At 38.4% G+C, this 20,941-nt stretch overlaps 2 long non-coding RNA genes across 4 annotated transcripts in view; one reads left to right on the top strand and one right to left on the bottom strand.

Moving 5' to 3' along the window:
* Positions 1–20,941, bottom strand: part of LOC117801394 — a 146,634-nt gene that overhangs the window by 102,544 nt on the left and 23,149 nt on the right. For 2 of the 3 annotated variants that reach the window (XR_004623884.1, XR_004623885.1), the window contains exon 2: positions 4,019–4,136. The exons of the other annotated variant lie outside the window; for it this stretch is intronic. This is a non-coding gene — a long non-coding RNA (uncharacterized LOC117801394). The remainder of the gene's footprint in view (positions 1–4,018; positions 4,137–20,941) is intronic. 3 annotated transcript variants of the gene reach the window in all.
* The window catches only part of LOC117801395, a 32,264-nt gene continuing 22,298 nt past the window's right edge, over positions 10,976–20,941 (top strand). The window contains exon 1 of the long non-coding RNA XR_004623887.1: positions 10,976–11,114. This is a non-coding gene — a long non-coding RNA (uncharacterized LOC117801395). The remainder of the gene's footprint in view (positions 11,115–20,941) is intronic.

Here is a 20,941-nt window from a genome sequence, read left to right as displayed (position 1 = left end):
AAATATCAAGGGAAGAAATTCAGTTATATTGAAACACCATCCACAAACACCACAACAAGAAATGCAGACCACTTTAAACTGCTAAGTTCTGGTAGCTGTGAACTTTTTAATGGATTATGTGAGATAAAAGTTAATTTTGATATTGGCTGCATCTTAAAACGTATTTTCCCATCGAAATTACTCATGCTGTATCTGCTGATTATGTTCTTGGCGAAGAATGAAACAAAAAAGCCTATTGAATGCAGAATAGACTTAAACGATGGTAATGATAGTACTATTTCAACTACACCTCACATGTTTCAGTGGGAGAAAACCTTTCCAGCTCCAGAGTTTCACACCAGGACCACTTCAAAATCAGATGTGACTGATTCTGGTGGTAGCAGGAGATGCATGAGGAACAGGCCAATGGACAGAAAAGCTAGAGATGGAAGCAGGTTTCAAAATCAGTATCTTAATTCTGTATTTCTATAGGTTAAATGTCATTTTTCTATCTGCATAAAGGATGTCAGACAGTCCTCAGGTCCTCTGAATTGAAAAAAATGAGCAGTTACTCTCTAGCAAGTGGGAATCAGAATGCAGACCATCCCTCATTCCACATGTAGACCTGCACTGTGTGCAAGAGAGCAGTCTCTTTGCTGGTGGCACAAGATCCAAGATAACACACGGGAAGGAAGTGTCATGGAGAAGGGAGGAAACATATGGCAGGTTAAGTCTGGTAAGAAATATCTTAATTTGTAGAAAGCTCACCCCTAGTAGTCATAGTGAAGAAGAAAAATATTTTGAATGATGAGTCATACTCAAGCCATGCCTTTAGTATTTAAGTGGGAAAATCTGTTTTGATCCCTGATTTCCACATCTCTGAGAGGAGGATATTAAATTCAATGATTTCTCAAGGCCTTCTCATCTTTAACCTGCTATCTTGTGCTGCCAGCATGCATACACAATACAGTTGTAGGGAGGGGCCCAGCGGGAACCTGGCAGAGACCTATATATGGAAAATGAAGACTTGAGAAAAAAGTGACTGGGTACCACCCAGAGCCCAGTGAAAAGCAGAACCCAAGGTGGAGAGTGGGACTTGGAACCGTGCTCAAAGACCATGCTTTTGAAACTGCTTCCAGGGTACCTTCATGGGTGAGCTGGCACTGAGTGTCAGAGTACTGAGCAAGACCCCTTTAAATGCCTTCTTGTGTCTGGTCAGGATTTAGCCTGGAGAATATGGTAGCAAGAAGTTTTCCTCAACCATTGCATCATGTGGTGTGGTGGTAGGGATTTCCAAACTATTCATACTCTTTTATTTTAACTTGGATTAAGACCCTTTTGGTTTTGACTTTCCCCTTTCCTGCCACCCCATTGAAATATACTACTACAGTGAGTCATTATTTCTGATGAAAATAAGCCACAGCCCTTGGCTCTGATGGGGATAGGATAGGCTTGAGAGTTATGGTCACAGAGAAGAAGAGAGGGTATACAGTGACTGAGACCGGGCAGAACCTAAAAAAATATATTGACCATCTGATTGTTTTAAGTCAAATATAGTATTAGATTATATGGTCTGTCTTGCATGGAGTTAGCTTTAAATTTATTTAGCTGTTAAATGAAGATGTCTACTATATCCAAAGTATTAGAAGTACCTATTATAATATTATTGGTAAAAATTTCCTATTTTTATCCACGGCCTTGAAACATATAAATACACTGGTATATTATGTCATGAAGTCTTTGTTTCCCCTCAGTTCATGTTGATTTTGCACACATAACTTTAGAGAACGTTTTGTACAATGTTAAGATAAGCGAGACAATTATTTATGAGAGTTTACTGCATTGTTCTACCTATAATATTCTTCAGTAGGTAGACGATGTTCACTAATTAAAATCAAGATTTTAGAGATTTAAAGGAAAAAAAAGACATAGTACGTTGCTAAGCGATTAGTAAGAATAATCATATTACAAAGAAGCAGAAGAGATCAATCAATATGGAAAATCATTTAAACTTAGAAACACATTTTCCTTTAGAATCTATATAATTGATAAGAAGTTTTCTGTTTCCTGTTAAGTGGTTGAGAAGCCTCCATGGCATATTCACAGACAATGATACTTATGCTCTAGGTGGCTGAGCCTCATATTTAAAAGAAAAAAACAAGTTTTAGTAATAAGTAAAGTAGATCAAAATTTCACTAACACCTGAAACACAACCATAGACTTTCATGAGACAATCACCTCTACCATAAACTAGTAGGAAAGACATTTAATAGGGATGAAAGTAATTTTTCTCCTAAATTAGTTGTTAGAAATTTCAACTCCTATGGAATCTCATAGGAGCTATGATATTAAAGAGAGATTTATGTCAACTATACATCATAAGAAAAAAGGGAGAGATTTGGCATACAAGATAGAAATATGAAGCTAAATTATAAGATGGGGTTCAACTATAAAATGGGGTATTTAAGCATGACAAATGTAAGGGCAAGGATTCTTAAGTAAAAAGTTGTAATAAGTTAGATGTGAATTTTCAGTGCAGTGTGAGAATCAAATTATCATAAATTTGGATATTGAGTCTACAGGAAGGAGAAAATTCAACTAATATTTATTAAGAACCTAAAATAAGCCTGGTGCTACTAGGTCCTTGCATATTTGTTCATTTTAATTCTCACAGATCAGTATTAATATTGACAATATGGCAGACAAAGAAATGAGGGTCTAAGAAATCAAATACCTTTTTTAAAAATCATATACTTAGTCCTTCTGATTGCATGAAACAGCGCTCCAAATCTGTGGTATGCTACATTGCTCATATGTTCTTTTAGGCATCTTATTACTTGAAATATTTGAAGATATGTATCATTTGCAAAGATGGAAATTGTATCTATTAGATAAGATTTGTAGTCAAAACAAGTGCCCTGTTTTGCCATTTGACCCTGGGCAAGTTGCGTTATGGGTGTGGAGGACACTGTACCTCATTTTCCTCATCTATAAAGATTTATTTATTTATTTGAGAGAGAGAGAGAGAGTGAGAGCATGAGCGGGAGGGGCAGAGGAAGAGGGAGAAAGAATCTCAAGCAGACTGCACTGCTCAGCGCAGAGCCTGACATGGGGCTCCATCTCACGACCTTGAGAACATGTCCTGAGCCCAAATCAAGGGTCGGAAGCTTGCCTGACTGCACCACCCAGGCGCCCCTTCCTCATCCATAATATGGGCACAAGAGTAGAACCTACCCATGGGCTTCCATGAGAGTGAAATGACATAAGGTTTGTTAGAAGCCGTGAAAGACATTGAAAAATAAGAAATGATTAATAAATTATTATTTACTCTTAGGATTATCTTTGAGATACTTCTTTGGTTTAAATAATCCTTTTGAGATTATAGAAAACAGGAAATCTACTTAAATAAAACACACTACTTGCTCCTGTAAACATTAAACTTTTCAAGAGAAAAGTTAGGTCTATTACTCAAAGCACCCAAGTGGTGGTGTTGAGAGTGATTGATAAAGTAAAGCCAATCATTCTATTTCAGGTCCTCACTAACCCAGATAATCATGTCTTTGGAAGATTTCAAGTAAAACTAGATAGCAAATTATAAAGTACTAAGTGAACACACTGCATGTATTGAAGACTGAAAAGATGATCCAATAAATATGTCGTTTACCTTAAACTGTTAAACAAGTTTGAACACTTAAAAATTACTTCTACTTTAACTTCCTCAGTGCCTAAACTGGATAGAAGTGGTGATGTTACTCTTACAGGGAAACAGTTTCTTTTCACTTTTTTTATGAAAGCATTTTTGAAAAGTTGAAACGCATTTTGAAAAGTTGGAAGTAATGTATTATCGTAAGAAAGTGCCAAACTAGGAAGCAATGAGCTTTTCTATATGGTAAATTCTGAACACTATAAACCTGTAAAAAATGACAGTAAATATGTAATGCAAATAGATTTCTGGAGCCTGATTGGAAAATAGAAAGTTTCACATAAAATTATGTATGTGTTCTAGAATAACCTTACAAGCAAGGGTATCTTAGGATACCTGAGAAAAATGAGACAGCAGTTTCCTGATCAGCTTGCTTAGAGAGCAGGTGTACCAAGGGAGAGCCCATTGGCTCTCGTTTGTTTCTTCTCTTGATTTCAGCTACTTGTTTCCAGTCCTGTGCATAAAAGGGAAGGGAAGCAGCTTGGTCAGAATATCCATGAGGTATTTGTGTGTGTGTGTGTGTGTGTGTGTGTGTGTGTGTTCTTTAAATGCAGCAAAAATTGTGACATATACTAACTTTTAAACAATTAAACTCATGTTTTTTGAACTTCAACAAAAAACTATGAGTCTCACATTATGAGGATAATTTAGTAGAAGCAATGGCTTGGAAGAGGGAGGAATTTCAAATAAAGGAACTGAATTCCTTTTCTGCTGTCGTGGAATGAGGTAGATGAGACATGTGAATGGGAGACAACTGTTCAGACTTGGTGATGCACATCTTGAGACAATCCGTGTTATTAAAACTAACATTTGGAAATACGGAAGTTGTAGTTCTTAGGTATGGCTACAAAGCCAGCATTTATTGTAAATAATGATTTAAACATTTTTGAAAAACAGCCTTAGCAATTCATAAGAATCTAAGTGATGAAACTTAGAATAAGGAGCTAGATATTTTTAGCAGTCACTTCCATGAAAAAATAATCAACATGAAAACGATAACAAAAGCAATAAACTCTGTCTCTGTCTTCACAGTTCTGCATTGGAAGCAAACAGCTTTGCTTCTCTTAGAAACATTGTCAGAAGCGCTGCCCTGCCCTTGCTCCAGAGAGAGGCTCACTTGCTTTTCACATGAGATGGCTCCATAATCCAAGAAATTTATAGAGGAAACATGAAGGATTTATCAATAATTTTAACATGATCCTTTCCAAATTTCTTCATTGATTACTAAAGATAAGCCATCTTTCTTGTTTCATGGAAGAAATTTTCAAGTACTCATTACAGCCCAGCTACGGGAACAGAGACTGTGTTGTCATTAGACTTTTATGGCATTCATAGGATGTGTTGCATCCCTAACAACAACCAAGTGAATTCCATTCCACCTTTCCTCCACCTCCACTGCTGTCTGCATCAATTATCAGGGTTGAAAAATGACGTCTGGGTGTCATTCTCAAAGTAAAAAAAAGGCTTGACCTTGTCAATCTGGTCAAAATTAAAGGGTGCAGTATGACCTTGGAGTAGAGTTTAGAGAAGTTGGGCAGACGGAAGACAAATAAAAATATTGCTAGTTGAATTGTAAAACTGTAATAGTGGCAATTTTGTTGGATATACAACTAGAAACAGTCCTTGAAACAATAGTCTAGAGCCATAAAATTTCATTTGGAAATTCATTCTGAATAATTCAATTTAACAACAAAGAGGAGCATAGCATCAATATATGTTTTATTTGTAGTTTAAAATATGTCTTCTCTCTTAGTTTAACAGTATTTCATTCTGGTGTAGAAATTCTCAATTATGTACTTCTTCCAGTAATTTCTCATAGGATGAATTAGGGAGTTGTCCCATTGCATTTAAAGATTCCCTCCAGTGCCCTGAGGCTCTTTCTCCCCTATCCAGCATTAAATTCCTCAGAATTTTCATTCCTTCTGGTTGTATAGCATAATGTATGAATGTCCTCTTAAATAAATTATGTTCCTGGAGTTCTTCCTTGTTCTTGGATTGAAAGTAGACACTAAATATTTAGCCATTAGTATCTCATGAATGTACATGTCCATTTTTTTCATGTTGGAAGTCACCAGTTAAAACTTTTACTTTTGAAGAAAGTATTCATTTAATCAGATTTAATAAGTATCTATTATATGCCAGGAATGATGTATTTAATAGGGACCAGAGATAGACCTGTGAACAAATTGAAATCTCTGCTATCATAAACTTATATTTTATTGCAAAGAAGGTGGATAATAAAGAAAGTAAAGTAGAATAAGAAGTATGTAAGATAGTTGATAAATGTTAAAGAGAAAAATTAAGCAGGATTAAGCAGGGAGGGGAGACAGCGGGCACTGGGCAAAGCAGGAGTTGGTTCTGAGGAGAGTTCAGGTAGATCTTGCCACAAAGAACACATCTGAGTAAATTTCCAAATAAGGTGAGTCAGGGAGCCATCAGGATATCCTTGGAAGAGTGTTCCAGGCACAGGAAAAAGCAGAAGCACATGGGAGCCTGATGTTTGGCGGAAGAATAGAGTGACTAGAACTTAGGGCTTACAGGAGGAATCAAGGGCTTAGAGGGAAAGGTGTGAGCGTTGGGGTGAAGAAGTTGGGGGAGCAGATTGTTTAGCACTTTGTTGACTATTCTGAGGACGTCAGTCTTTTTTCAAGTGAGCTGGAAGCCGTTGGAAGAGAATCTGAGGGAATTTTAATCTTCTCTTTAACAGTTATAATGCTCAGGATTTTTTTTTATTGAAGAGATTAAGGAACTATAATTCAATTACTTTTATAAGTAGATTAAAACCTCCTAGCTGCTCGCTTTATGTAGTATGATGTGTAAATTTTAAAATAGATTCCTTTATATTAAATCTGTCAGGCTACAAATAATTATTTTTGTTTCTGGAAGCAGGAAGTTGAATTAGCCAATTTTACTGAGCCCACAGCATTTCGCTAGCTATTCAGAAACTTAACATGAAGCAGGGCCAGAGTGCTATCTAGTTGAGATGCTATGCACGTTGAAGAGATTCAATTAGTAATCTAGCTCAATGAAAAATCTCAAAGTTTATAGCAGGAACTACATAAATTCCAGAAAAGAGATAAAGAAAAAATAACTTTGAAAAACAATTTAATATGAAAGTTTTCTTTTTACCAGTAAAAGTTTTGGAGTCTTCATAATACTTATGAACAATTATTTATTGCTTACTAAGCTTAGATATTGAATAAATTCTTTATGTTTATTATCTTTGTCACAAAACTATTATTTATTATTTATTATTTCCTAATATTATTATGATGTATTAATATCACCATTTCTATTAGTAATAGTAGCATCTGTTATTACTAGTAGAAATGAAAAATCAAGCTTAAATTTAGAGAGGTCAAGTGATTTTTACAGTGCAGAGAAGCCAGAATTGGTTTCCAAACCCAGTTTCGCTGACCCTAGAGTCTTCACAGAATGGAAAACTGTCTCTGCTTTATAAAGTTAACATTGGTAAACTTAGAAATCAACTTGCAAAGCTATAATGCATGGAAGCATTTGATGCTATGATTATAACATACTGCTTGTATGTGGGTGACACATAGTAGGAGTCCATAAAATGCTAGTTCCTTCACCATTTCCCCTCATAATTGGTAAAAACATTTCTTATTTTAAAAAGAGCAATAGAAGACTGCACATGGAGTCTGTTTAAAGAATGTACTTCCCTTTTTATAAACACTTTTACAGTATTGGGCATCAGTTTTTAGGGAAATGCACTCCTCCTGTTGATGCTTATGGTAATTCTCGACAACAACAGTGTGGACTGTACACACATAATGGTAATTTTAGAGTGGAAACATATCAATCACATTTGTACATATAATTTTGGAAGACATAGTGTGCTATACAGTGTCTCCAAGGAATGTGTTTGTTCTGCAAGGAAATTAAATGCTGCTCGACAATAAATGTTACTGAATGTATCAGTACTGCGTTCCACCTTGCACTCAAACTCCTTGCAAAACTGGACTTTGACAGGTATAAATTTGACAACTCTGAACCATCTGGAATCTTGACCCCTATTCAAAAAGATTCCTCTTTTGTACAACTAAAACCAGGCTCTCATTTTTTTTGGGTATAATTTATTTTCAGCTTCCATCCCCATATTTTACCTTTGGGTCATGTCGTCATTGTTAATTTTTCCCCTCAATTACCCCATTCAAACACTGGAAGGTACATAAATTGTAACCTGTCTCTAATACCATCCTCAGAGTCCATGTCATGGGACTAACTTATAATGAGATCTTTTTGGCTTCTCCAGCAAAATTAAATCTTCTTGGATAATATCCAAGACATATCTGTCTTATATCAAATTCTGCTCTAGAGAATGTGGTGATACAAATATAGACAACAGTAAATACATCTCTGGGTCTAGTAAAACAGCAACTTTAATTAAATATTAATTTGTTGCCTATAACACTTTGCAGGTTTTAAAGAGATTTCAAATATATTACCTTATTCTTCATGGTAGTCCTGGGTAATAGGTAGAATAAGAATTATACTCACATTTTACCCATGAGGAAACTAAGACTCTAAGACAATAAGCAACCCATCTAAATTTAGACACCTGGAAAAAAATTAGAGATGGTTTCAGGTTGAGGATTTCTGACTCTTATTCCATTGCTCTTATCACCACACCATTAAGTCTAAGTGAAAAAGTTGAAGTGAGGTCACTCATGAATTTGTGGGTAAAATAGAAGTACAATGTTTTCTTTGGGGCCAAATATACAAAGAAATCTTGGAGTCATTGTTTGGCAATACAGATTTTTCCTACAACTGTCTAAGTTTCATTCTGCTGAGAGTACATTCTGCAATTTTTTCTGGAAGATTTTTTCAGAGTATCAAAAACTTAAAAATTATGAGTAACAAAGGTAAACTAGCCCAACCAGCTATAAAACAGTATTATAAAATTAACAGTTATTTTTAAAATATAGTCCTGGCACAAGGTTAGCATGGAACAGTTCAAAAACAGGCCCGTATAGGGGCTCCTGGGTGGCGCAGTCGTTAAGCGTCTGCCTTCGGCTCAGGGCGTGATCCCGGCGCCTTATGGGATTGAGCCCCACGTCAGGCTCCTCCGCTATGAGCCTGCTTCTTCCTCTCCCACTCCCCCTGCTTGTGTTCCCTCTCTCACTGGCTGTCTCTATCTCTGTCAAATAAATAAATAAAATCTTAAAAAAAAAACAACCCCAAAACAGACCCGTATATATTAAAAAAGAAAATAGCAGTGGAAAAGTTAAATTACTTGAAAATTGGTATTGCAAAAATTATGCATCTTCCTTATCCATCTCACAACAGAATTAAATATATTCCAAATGAATTAAAGACTTAAATTAAAATATATAGGTAAGAATTTAACAAATTGATATTGCTGACTACAGTTGCCGGTGTTGTAGGCTGTACAACCCAGGAGTTATATTCATATGGACTGGCTTGGGTGAGAAATGTCAGCACCCCGTGACTGGTTTTTGGTTGGGGAAGAATTTTTTAAATAAGAAAGATACATAAAAATCACATAAAAAGAGAATGATAGATTTGACCACATAAACAAATTTGAATGCTATCCATCAAATATAAAATTAAAAGACAAGAACTGGTAAGAACATTTGCCACAAATATTATACTCTCATAGGATTGATACATGAAATACACACATATATGTTATGACATCAAATTTAACTTTACAATGCCCAAACCTGCCAAACTCTAGTCATTACTTGTATAAATTAGGGTAATGCTAAAAAGTATAACAAAAAGACTCAACAATGTAAAATGGCTCAAATATAATATAAGCAAACATTCTTAAATTTTTTGTGCCAGGGCCATCTTAGTAGTCTGGCGAAGCTTAGGACCTCTTTTCCGAATGATGTGTTTTTTTTTAAATTTTACTTATTTGCTTGTAAGAGAGAGAGAGAGAGCATGAGTGGGGGGAGGGGGAGAGGGAGAGGGAGAAGCAGACGCCCCGCTGAGCAGGGACTAGAAGCCGTCTTCCATCCCAGGACCCAGGTCATCATGACCTGAGCCGAAGGTAGACACAACCAACTGAGCTACCCAGGCTCCCCATTAGAGAGTGTTTTTAAATACATAAAATAGAATTTAAGAGATTTCAAAAGAAACCAATTAAACTGAAGTGTAACAATAAAATATTACAATAATGTGATAAAATAATAAAGGTGCTTCTTTACTAAAACAGTAAATAACAGGGGCGCCTGGGTGACTCAGTCGTTAAGTGTCTGCCTTCAGCTCAGGTCATGATCCCAGGGTTCTGGCACTGAGCCCCACATTGGGTTCCCTGCTCTGCTGGGAGCCTGCTTCTTTCTCTCCCACTCCCCCTGCTTGTGTTCCCTCTCTTGCTGGCTGTGTCTCTCTCTGTCAAATAAATAAATAAAATCTTAAAAAAAAACAGTAAATAACAAAATGTAGCAGCTAGAGAAGCTGTGTGGACAGGAAGAAGAGGAAAATACGGGCTTTGATAAGTAGGTAGCAGTCTTTACCAAATCAAATTAGCAATTTGATTTTTGATGACTAAACCCAATGAGGTAAAGTTTAGAGTGAAGAAATGAGAACTGTTGTGGAAATAAATTATGTAAAGAAATATTTTGGAGAGCAGACTGCCAAGATGGATCAAGTGTTTTAAAATTGTTCAAACTCCTGGATCCACTAATTTAATTTCTATGAATTTTTCTCAAGAATACAAACTAATGGAAAATTATGCACAAATTGTTCATAGCAGCATTAATTTAAATAATATATTTATTATCAATTATAAAAGATACATGTTTACAATAGCCAAAATAAATTAGCATTGTCAATGAAATTGAGGTACATCATCATATCATAGACTGTTATGTTTATGACTTCTAGTAAGTAATGGCTGAAACTTCTTGAATACTTATAGAGTCTAGGCATTTTGCTAATCATTTTACATGCTTTAAGTCCTCAGTCACCTGATGAGATACTTTCTTGACCTCATTTCAAAGGTGAAAAAACTGAACTTCAGCAAGGCTAAGTGTTTTGCTGAGGAGCTATGGTTTAATCTCTGTTGGTTGCTCCGAAAATCCATTCGCTTTTCTTGCTTACTAACAGGTCTCCAATTTCGTGTGAGTTTGCAATGAGCTCAGCGGAAAATACTGAGCCATCAGACTAACACAATTGAGGCTGGCCACATGACTAATTATGGCCAATTCAATTTAAGCAGAGATTGCTATTCTAAAGGAAGACTCAATAGAATTAGCCTTTTCAGCCCTTTGACCCTCATCTTGCCCCTTTTCTTCTCCCAAAGGGGCAGGTGAAGCATGTATGTATAGTAGTCATCTTGTAACCATGGCTGAACACCACAAGCTAAGAATGGCAGGACAGGGGGCTAGGAGAAGCCTGGACCTTGAGGAGATTCTTGAGGACTGCACCAGCCCGTGTTTGCGTAAGTCCCTTAACTGTGTTTGATTAAGTCACAGAAGTTACATTGTTTAGCTGATCAGTGGAAAAATCAACACTTAAGCTCAGATCTATTTGACCCAAAGACCTTTTAAGTACTAGTATATACTGATTTTGTGTTTTTTCTCTAATGTTAACTTTAAAAAAATAAGATTTTAAAACTGTATATGTATGTTTGATATCAATTATATTAATAGGCCTAGAAAGAATACTGGAAGAGGCCAAAATTTTAATAATGGCTATCTCTGGGTGGCAGGACGATGAGGGTTAATTTTAAAAATAACTTCATAAGGAGATTTTGTCATTATAAATGTAATTCGTGCTTATTGTGGATAATTTGCGTTTTGAGGGACAGAACAAAGGAAAATGTAAAATGTACTACCTTACAATGTTCCCTACATTTATATTTTTAAATTGTATATTCTATTTTGTATCCTGCTGTTTTTACTTACTATTATAAGCATTTCTCATTGTTATCAAGTATTTTAGAAATACCATGTTAATGGCTGCCTGTTATTCCAGCGTGTGGATGAGTACAAATTGTTTCAATATTCTTCAGTTGAAAATTTTAAACTCATTAAAATTTTCAATGATAGAAATAGTGCTCTGGGAACACCTAAGTTTGTAAATCTTTGTTTCACTGACAGTTTTCTTAAGGAGGACTTCTGTGAATTTTATTGTTGTTACTGTCAGGAACTTTTTAATGGATGCTTCAGAAATATTGTAAAAATACTGGTACCAGGTGTGTCTGAGTTTTCCATCATTTGGAGGCCTTGAGAGTGTCCTCTTGCCTTTATTCACCTCCAGCTGATTACTTTCACACAATTGGTTAAGTGGATTTCCAGAGTATGTTATTTTATGTTAATTAAAATATCCCTTGGAAAATGGTGAGGGATTGAACCAAAAATGCTTATAATTTGTACATAAGGGAATCAAAGGGCAGTGATGGCGCTGAAATTTCTCCCACTTTTGGTAGGAGTTGTCAGCCATGTTATAAGGTAATTCAAAGATGCCATAATAACAGAGTAAGAAGACGTTAAGAATAGAAGATCTTCATCATTAACAGCTAAGCTTTCCCTAAATATATATTTTCCTTAAAATAGCCAATGAAAGTGATATATATATAAAAGTAAATAAATGAATATTTCTACATTGAGCTTGTATTTTTTAAAAATTTTTAATTAATGAGGTGCATGGTCAAAAGTCAAGGAAGCAGTTTTTAAAATTAAGTAATTTATATTATTGGTTCTAATTTTTAGGATGGTAATTCCTTTCAAAAAAACAAATAGATTCCAATGACTTAAAAATAATTACTTATTCAAAAAGCCAAATCATAAATCTACAATATATGTTTAATATATGTGTGTTAAAGTGAGCCGATATTTGATATGGCCAATATAGGCAGTATATATTTCATGTATCTACATTTTGACACTTACCCATTTTTTTAAATTGTACTTCAGTTGCAAAGAATTAAACATAACCTATTATGTTCTCTCATTATAAGTCTATGCATGTCCTATATTTTAGTTATTATTTATTAGTTATTTTAAGTACTAAAATAAACACTTATGAACCCAGCACCCAAAACAAAAGCTAGAAACTGGACAACAATCTTGTATATGATTTTCTCCAACAACCCATTCCCTTGCTTTCCCATGGTTTCATTTTCATCAGTATGTCAATAGACTTTTCATATTTTGTTTTATTTCTTTTTTTAAAGATTTTATTTATTTATTTATTTATTTATTTATTTATTTATTTGAGAGAGCACAAGAAGGGGGGAGGAGCAGCAGGCAGAGTGAGAAGCAGACTCCCCACTGGGCAGGGAGCCCTATGTAGGACTCAATCCCAGTACCCTGGGATCATGACAGAGCTGAAGGCAGATGCCTAACTGACTGAGCCACCCGGGCACCCTGTATTTTTTTTTATAAACAGTGTCTCCATGTTTTCAAATTTTGAAAACCATTTTTATTTTTATTTATTTATTTATTTTTTTTATAATTAATTTTATTTTATTATATTATGTTAATCACCATACAGTACACCCTGATTCTGATGTAAAGTTTGATGCTTCATTAGTTGCGTATAACACCCAGTGCACCATGCAATACGTGCCCTCCTTACTACCCATCACCAGTCTATCCCCTTCCCCCACCCCCTCCCCTCTGAAGTCTTCAGTTTGTTTCTCATAGTCCATAGTCTCTCATGTTTCATTCCCCCTTCTGATTACCCCCCTTTTCTTTATCCCTTTCTTCCCCTACCGATCATCCTAGTTCTTATGTTCCATAGATGAGAGAAATCATATGATAATTGTCTTTCTCTGCTTGACTTATTTCACTTAGCATTATCTCCTCCAGTGCCGTCCATGTTGCAGCAAATGTTGAGAATTCGTTCTTTCTGATAGCTGAGTAATATTCCATTGTATATATGGACCACAGCTTCTTAATCCAGTCATCTGTTGAAGGGCATCTCGGCTCCTTCCATGATTTGGCTATTGTGGACAATGCAGCTATGAACATTGGGGTGCATATGGCCCTTCTCTTTACTACGTCTGTATCTTTGGGGTAAACACCCAGTAGTGCAATGGCTGGGTCATAGGGTAGTTCAATTTTTAACTTTTTAAGGGACCTCCACACTGTTTTCCAGAGTGGCTGTACCAACTTGCATTCCCACCAACAATGTAGGAGGGATCCCCTTTCTCCACATCCTCTCCAACAATTGTTGTTTCTTGCCTTGTCTATCTTTGCCATTCTAACTGGCGTAAGGTGGTATCTCAGTGTGGTTTTGATTTGAATTTCCCTGATGGCTAATGATTTTGAACATTTTTTCATGTGTCTGTTAGCCATTTGTATGTCTTCATTGGAAAAGTGTCTGTTCATATCTTCTGCCCATTTTATGATTTGTTTATTTGTTTCTCGTGTATTGAGTTTGAGAAGTTCTTTGTAGATCTTGGATACCAGTCCTTTATCTGTGGTGTCCTTTGCAAATATATTCTCCCATTCCGTGGGCTGTCTCTTAGTTTTTTTGACTGTTTCCTTGGCTGTGCAGAAGCTCTTTATCCTGATAAAGTCCCATAAGTTCATTTTATCTTTTATTTCTCTTGCCTTTGGAGATGTGTCGTGAAAAAGGTTGCTCTGGCCGATGTCATAGAAGTTGTTGCCTATGTTCTCCTCTAGAATTTTGATGGATTCCTGTCTCACATTGAGGTCTTTCATCCATTTGGAGTTTATTTTTGTGTATGGTGTGAGAGAGTGGTCAAGTTTCATTCTTTTGCATGTAGCTGTCCAATTTTCCCAGCACCATTTATTGAAGAGACTGTCTTTTTTCCACCGGATGTTTTTTCCTGCTTTATCAAAGATTAGTTGCCCAAAGAGCCGAGGGTCCATTTCTGGGTTCTCTATTCTGTTCCATTGGTCGATGTGTCTGTTTTTGTGCCAGTACCATGCTGTCTTTGTGATCACAGCTTTGTAGTACAGCTCGAAATCCGGCATTGTGATGCCCCCAGCTTTGTTTTTCCTTTTCAACAGTTCCTTGGAGATTCGGGGCCTTTTCTGGTTCCATACAAATTTAAGGACTATTTGTTCCAGTTCTTTGAAAAATGTCCTCGGTATTTTGATCGGGATAGCATTGAAAGTGTAGATTGCTCTGGGTAGTATGGACATTTTAACTATGTTAATTCTTCCAATCCATGAGCATGGAATATTTTTCCATCTTTTTATGTCTTCCTCAATATCTTTCAAAAGTGATCTATAGTTTCTAGCATATAGGTCCTTTACGTCTCTGGTTAAGTTAATTCCAAGGTAACGCATGGTTTTTGGTGTTATTGTAAATGGGATGGATTCCCTAATTTCTCTTTCTTCAGTCTCGTTATTCGTGTATAGAAATGCAACTGATTTCTGGGCATTGATTTTGTATCCTGCCACCTTACTGAATTGTTCTATAACTTCTAATAGTTTGGGAGTGGATTCCTTTGGGTTTTCCATATAGAGTATCATGTCATCTGCAAAGAGAGACAGTTTGACTTCTTCTTTGCCGATTTGGATACCTTTGATCCCTTTTTGTCTTCTGATTGCTGTTGCAAGGACTTCTAGTACTATGTTGAATAATAGTGGCGAGAGTGGGCATCCTTGTCGTGTTCCTGATCTTAAGGGAAAGGCTTCCAGCTTTTCCCCATTGAGAATAATGCTTGCAGTAGGCTTTTCATAGATGGCTTTTATGAGATTGAGAAATGTACCCTCTATTCCTACACTCTGAAGGGTTTTAATCAGGAAAGGATGCTGTATTTTGTCAAATGCTTTTTCTGCATCAATTGAGAGGATCATATGGTTCTTGAGTCTTTTCTTGTTGATATGATGTATCACATTGATTGATTTGCGAGTGTTGAACCATGCTTGCATCCCAGGTATGAATCCCACTTGGTCATGATGGATAATCCTTTTAATGTACTGTTGGATTCTATTAGCAAGGATCTTGTTGAGGATTTTGGCATCCATATTCATTAGAGAAATCGGTCTGTAATTCTCCTTTTTGAGGGGGTCTTTGCCTGGTTTGGGGATCAAGGTAATATTAGCCTCATAGAATGAGTTTGGTAGCTTTCCTTCTGTTTCTATTTTTTGAAATAGCTTTAGGAGAATAGGTATTATTTCTTCTTTGAATGTTTGGTAGAATTCCCCAGGAAAACCGTCTGGGCCTGGAGTTTTATTATTTGGAAGGTTGTTTATCACTGACTCAATTTCTTCATAGTTAATTGGCCTATTTAAGAAATCTATTTCTTCCTGTTTCAGTCTTGGTAGTTTATAGGTTTCCAGGAAGGCCTCCATCTCTTCCAGATTGTTTAGTTTTTTGGCATATAGCTGTTGATAAAAGTTTCTAATAATCCTTGCAATTTCAATGGTGCTGGTCGTGACCTCTCCCTTTTCAGTCATAATTTTAATAATCTCAGTCCTTTCTCTTTGTTTTTGGACAAGTTTTGCCAGTGGTCTATCAATTTTATGGATTCTCTCAAAGAACCAGCTTCTAGTCCTGTTGATCTGCTCTACTGTGGTTCTGGTCTCTAATTCATTGATTTCTGCTCTAATCTTGGTCAACTCCTTCCTTGTCAGTGGGTTAGGCCTGTCCCTCTGTTGCTGTTCCAGTTTCTTGAGGTGAGAATATAGAAACTGCATTTTAGATTTTTCTATTCTTTTGAGTGAGGCTTGGATGGCTATGTATTTCCCCCTTAGGACTGCCTTTGCAGTATCCCATAGGTTTTGGACCGTTGTGTATTCATTCTCGTTGGTCTCCATAAATTGTTTAATTTGTTTTTTGATTTCCTGGTTTATCGAGTCATTCTTGAGCAGGATGGTTCTTAGCCTCCAAGTGTTTGAGTTTCTTCCAGGTTTTTCCTTGTGGTTGAGTTCCAATTTCAGAGCGTTGTGGTCTGAGAATATGCAGGGGATAATTTCAATCTTTTGGTATTGGCTGAGACCTGTTTTGTGTCCCAGAGCATGATCTATTCTTGAGAATGTTCCATGGGCATTTGAATAGAATGAGTATTCTTTGGTTCTGGGGTGTAGTGTTCTATATATATCTATGAGGTCCAACTCGTCGAGTATGGCATTCAAAGCCTTTGATTCTTTGCTTAGTTTTTGCCAGGGTGTTCTGTCTATTTCTGATAGTGGGGTGTTGAGGTCCCCTACTATTACTGTGTTCTTATCTATATGTCTCTTTATTTTGGTTAAGAGTTGGCTTGTGTATCTTGCTGCTCCCCTGTTGGGGGCATATATATTAATAATTGTCATATCCACTTGTTGAATACTTCCTTTAAGAATAATATAGTGCCCTTCTGTATCTCTCTCTATGGCCTCTAGTTTAAAATCCAGTCTATCTGATATGAGAATTGCTACTCCAGCTTTCTTTTGAGGTCCATTTGCGTGGAAGATGGTACTCCATCCCCTTACTCTAAGTCTGAATGCATCTTTGGGTTCAAAATGAGTCTCTTGTAGACAGCAAATGGATGGGTCATGTCTTTTTATCCAATCTGCAACCCTGTGGCGTTTTATGGGAGAGTTTAAGCCATTTAGATTGATAGAGATTATTGACAGATATGATTTTAATGATGCCATTTCTCTTTAAAGTCTTTGTATCGGTTGTGACTTGCTGCTCTGTATCACTCTTGGGGCCTTTTTACCTTTATAGAGCCCCCCTTAATATCTCCTGTAGGGCTGGTTTCGTGGTTACGAAATTGGTTAATGATTGGCGATTTTGGAACGTCTTTATTTCTCCATCAATTCTGAATGACAGCTTTGCTGGATAAAGGATCCTTGGCTGCATGTTTTTCTCTGAAAGAGCTTTAAAAATGCCCCCCCAAGCCTTTCTCTCATTCCAGGTCTCTGTAGACAGGTCTGACGTAATCCTGATACCTTTGCCTTGGTACGTGAGAAATTTCTTTGCCCTGGCCGCTTTCAATACTGTATCCTTGGATCTAATATTTGCGAATTGCACTATGACATGCCGTGGCGTAGGTTTGTCCTGGTTGAGCTTGGATGGGGTCCTCTCTGCCTCTTGGACACGAATGCTTGTTTCCCTTGCTAGATTAGGGAAGTTTTCAGCTACAATTTGTTCAAATATCTCTTCTAGACCTCTGTTTTTCTCCACCCCTTCAGGGATGCCGATGATTCTGACATTGGATCGTTTCATAGAGTCAGTAATCTCCCGTAATCTACATTCGTGGGCGTGGATTTTTTTAAGACCAGCTTCTATTTTCGTTTTTTCTTCTACTAACCCATCCTCCAATTCGCTAACGCGTTCCTCTGCCTCGGTGACCCTGGCCGTCAGAGCCTCTAGTTTTGACTGTATTTGGCCCACTGAGTTTTTAATTTCTGTCAGATTCGCTCTCATTTCTGCCCTTAGGGATTCTATATTCTCAGCAACGCTTTCTCTGATGCTTTTTTCAAGTTTACTCATCATCTTGACCATTGTTGCTCTGAATTCCATTTCTGATAATTGGGATACATCCATATGTATTAATTCTGTGGCCGAGGCCAATTCTGTGGCAGAGGCCACAGACTCATTATCTTTTCTTTGCTGGGGGGGACTTCTCCTTCTCGTCATTCTGATGAAGAGAGATTGCAGGGTTGTCCAGAGCCCAAGTGTTGACTGGGACCCAGGCCGTGCGCCCTTGTTTTATAGAGATCTTAGGGATGTGGGCTTCTTCCTTAAAGAGTTTATTTATTTATTTGAGAGAGAGAGAGACAGTCAGCAAGAAAGGGAACCCAAGCAGAGGAGTGGGAGAGGAAGAAGCAGGTTCCCGGTGGAGAAGCCCGATGAAGGACTCCTTACGGAGCGTTGTGATCACACCCTAATCCGAAGACAGGTGCTTGGTGACTGCGCCACTCAGGCGCTCCGGGTTGTGGGCTTCTTGATTTTTCAGCCTGCCTTCTGGGGGAGGGGCCTGCCTGCCGGTACTCAGAAAACCCTGTTTGGGTAGAGTCTCTGTGTCCCTTGCGAGGGGGGATGGGGATGGGCACCCTGTGAGCCGGTATTTCCGGGCTTTTGTTCTCTGGCGGCTTTCCCTGGCGGTTTGCTATGCCTCTTCTGAGAGAGCAGCAGCGGCTGAAATTCAGCCTCTGTCTCAGAACAGAGGGATCGCGGATCGTTCTCCACTGATGTTCTGGCCACTTTAACTCTGTTTCTGTTGGTGCTGCTCAACCCTGCAGCATCCCGGGCTGTGCGCCCCACACCCGGCGTCCCAGCCCTCACTTCCAGGGCCGGCACGTCTCTGTCCTTTGTGTTTCCAACCCCGCCAGCCGCCAGCCGCCCCGCGCGGGCTCCCGGAGCTCCCCGTCTCAGTCTGGTGTCTCACGGGTGCTGACCGCGAGTCCGCCTGCTCCCCCGTGCAGGTGGCCCTCCAGCCGCCAGCCGCCCCGCGGACGCTCCCGGAGCTCCCGGTCTCAGCCTCGATCCAGTGAGCACACCGGAGCTCCGGAGCTCCGTGAGATGCTTGGTGGTGCACGCTCCCGGCTCACGGACTCAGTCTGCCGTTTCCAGAGTGCGGGTCCGCGGTCCGCCCGCTCCCCGGTGCAGGTGGCCCGCCAGCCGCCCTGCGCGCGCGCTCCTGGAGCTCGCGTTCTAAGTCTGTTGTCTCGCGGGTGCCGTCCGCGAGTCCGCCTGCTCCCCCGTGCAGGTGGCCCGCCAACCGCCAGCCGTCCCGCGTGCGCTCCCGGAGCTCCCTTCTCAGCCTGCTGTCTCAAGCGTGCGGGTCCGCGGTCTGTCCGCTCCCCCTTGCAGGTGGCTACCGCTTCCCGGCGCCCTGACACGGCGGCTCCCTCCCCCTTCTGTTTAGCTTCCGATATCTGTGCGCGGTTTCACGGCTCCCCGCTTCGTACCTCGATACTCAGCGCTGGAGATGTTCATTTGTAGAGATCCAGATGTATCTTCCTGCGTCTCAGGCTGATTCCGTGGATATTCCTGCTGGGTCTGGTACCTATCCAGCTCAACTCAGGGGACCGGCTGAAAAAGGGGTCCCCTACTCCTCCGCCATCTTCAATACTTCTGAAAACCATTTTTAATCTTCATATTAGTTTTCAAGTGAATACTTTTGTTGTTTCAAATTGAAATGGTGAAGTTTTGGTTTTTTTCTGTTTTATGATGTCATATTTGAAGTCCAATCCAAGTAAATCATGAATATGTTGAACAGGTTTTTGAGGCTTTGTAATGCAAATCATCCAAATGGTGTCCTTTCAACTCTAGCACGTTTAAAATTTCCATGAATCTTCCCATTGGATCTAAGGCAGTAAAAGTCAAAAAGGGCTTATAACAATAATAGGCTTGTTTTAATTAAGTTTGGTAAATATTAAGCACCTAGGAAGCAGGATGCTTAGGGTTTGGCATTGGTGGTGGTGATGGCGGTGGTGACTCAAAATGGCTAGGCTAATGGCTTCTTACTAAGGAGTTTAAATTCTAAGAGAGAACCTAGAAACAGAACCACATACATATGGAAACTAACCATATGAGAGATTAGGTCAATGGGAAAAGATGGGTTATTCAATATGTGGTATTGAGATAATTATTATTGACATAATTACTAAATAATTGAGATTATTATTTAATAATAGATATGATAGGAATTTTTATATGTAAAAAAATAAAATTGCATCTGTATATCACACCAATAAAAAAATTAGTAGAGGAGAAACACACATGTGATCCAAGAGCAAATGACAACGACATGGAAAATGTGACATTTGAAGTGGACCTTCAAGGCTGAGTGGGATTAAAATAGGTCTAAGAGATGGAGGTGGAATTATGGGACGAGTTTTTCCAAAAGGTTATTTTCAAGCAGGATGATTAGTTTATCCTGGTTGTTTCGTGCTTTCTGGTTCTAGCACTGAAAGTTCCATGTCATGGGAAAAGGACAAATCAGGACAGTGTTCACTTACAAAGGGAGAAGTGGTAGCCGTACTTTCCCTACTCCTCCTCCCAGTTTCCTAAACCAAGAAGCAAACACACAGAGTCCCATAAACCCAGACAAGAGATGTCGGCTTTAGGAAACTGAACTCAGCCTTTCCTGGCTCTACCACCTTCTCTAAGAAGGGAGGTTTAAGATTTCAAAGTTCTTTGTCCTTCTCTGTTGCCTCCAGCAGCACTCTTGAAGCTTACTCTGGCCTCAAACTCTCCCACTGCTAAGATGTCAAATTTGAGCCATTCTCCGATGATTACCTCCCATTCTCTTTGGAGTACGTCATCCATCTCTGCTTGTGTTGTTTTGTATCCATCTCTGCCTGTTGCTATCCATGTGCACTTAAGCCATAGAGTTAACTTCTCTGAATT

This window comes from Ailuropoda melanoleuca, chromosome 3, assembly GCF_002007445.2.
Source record: "Ailuropoda melanoleuca isolate Jingjing chromosome 3, ASM200744v2, whole genome shotgun sequence".
NCBI classification, from domain to species: Eukaryota; Metazoa; Chordata; class Mammalia; order Carnivora; family Ursidae; genus Ailuropoda; species Ailuropoda melanoleuca.
Note: the sequence above shows the minus strand (reverse complement) of the source record. Positions and strands in the feature narration are given on the sequence as shown.